Genomic DNA, 1,807 nt, shown 5'->3' on the forward strand with positions numbered 1-1,807 from the left:
TATGGATTATCATACAGACTTTTAGGATGTAAGCTACTAAGATTATAACATATTTCAGTCTGCCTTTACTCATGCATAACAAATGGGAAAGACGGGTGAACATTCCTTACACATTCCAGCAGTAGTGTTTTTAACCAATCAATGTTTTCATTTGGTTCTCTTTCAATCCCTTAAGGGTAGACATTAAAATAAGGCTAAATATGTTTAATTTTTGAAAGATATAATACAAATTCCATAGTAAGCTAAAATCCAATCATGTCTAAATTTTTTCAGTTCCCAGGGTTATTTTTAGGTCTTTGGGGAAAATATAAGGTTTTTTTCTCTCTTTCTCAGCCTTGAAGTGCCCCATTTAAACATGACTGTCTCGTCGCACCCTTTTCCAGCCCATTCACCATAGTCAGCATCCAAGATCCTGGAAAGAGTGAGACTCCTTTCACTGGTGGGGGGAAGAGAAGCAGCATGCTGTGGAGATGGAAATCTGGGTTCTAGTTCCAAATCCACAACTACTAGTAAGTCTGGTACTTTGGGCAAGTTCCTGGCTTTCTGCAGGCCTTCATTTGCTCATCAACTTAGGGAGGAAAGAGAATGGCTGCTTTTTAATGGCCCTCCCAATGCCACTGTCCTATGATTATCGAATATTCCAAGCATATTCTGCTTTGACAATAGACCATGTAATGGGATTTGAAACGAATATTTTGTATGGCTTCCTGGGAATTTGGAAAATCTGAGTCATATAACTACCCCCTCCAGTCTCAAAATGGAGGTAAGGAAATAAATACTGGAATTTGGGCCATGTGACTCTTAAAGCAAATTGAGTTTTCAAAGCCAGAAAGATATATTTTAAGGCTACAGTATTATTTCCCCTTTTTGATTAGTGACATGAAAGAATAGCTGTAAATGTGACCAGCGGTTAATACTTTCATTATCAGTTAAGAATTATAACCATTTAACTGTCGGTATTAAATTTAATTCTTTTTTATGACAAAAATTTTCTTCATATAATGGTCCAAATTACCATTTCACATTTGCCTTCAGAGTGAGACAACCGCCAATTTAGTGGACTGCCTGGCTCTGTCACAATGAAGGTTAAGATTAAGGTCAAGGCTTAATAGCATTAGATTTTTTCTGTTCCAAAGTCGCAAATACAAATTTAACCCTGCTGGATTTTTTTAAAAAATGTGTGAAAGCTATGCCAACGAGTTTATAAAACCATCATCTCTACAGGAAAAGTAATTCACAGGTTGGCTGTACTAACAGTGGGGTGCATTGGCATTTCTGGTGAGCCAAGACAGCATGGTGTCAAGGTTGCCCTGGAAACTGAATTGCCAGTCTGGGTTAGTGTTGAGATGCCTAAAGCAGACATAGCACTGTGCTGGCACTGGGAATGTTCTGGTAATGCTCAGGAGATCATTGGACCTATAGCACTGGATGGTCAATGACACAGAAACCATAGCAGTGAACAATTTATCTTCTTTCTGGTTCTTCGGACTTCATTTATGAATACTTATTCTCTTCTGAGTAAAAGGAAGAGATTAAATAGGCGATAACTTTTCTATTGTATTTCGTAGTGCCTATTGTATTTCGGAAGCCAGAATGCATTAGATTTTGTGCTCATTCAATAAACTCAATTCTGAGGCTAAAAGCCAAATTTAAAAATGCCCCACAGTGCATTCTGGAACCCTATATCCCTCTTTTTCTGGACTTCCCACCACCACCACCACCACAATGCACACACCATAGGGATGCATCAGAGTAAGATATTTAGTAGGAAAAAACAATGCTTACACAGTCAGAATTTTGACGTTAC

The sequence above is a fragment of the Myotis myotis genome, unplaced genomic scaffold (genome assembly GCF_014108235.1).
Source record: "Myotis myotis isolate mMyoMyo1 unplaced genomic scaffold, mMyoMyo1.p scaffold_m19_p_4, whole genome shotgun sequence".
In the NCBI taxonomy this organism is placed as follows: Eukaryota; Metazoa; Chordata; class Mammalia; order Chiroptera; family Vespertilionidae; genus Myotis; species Myotis myotis.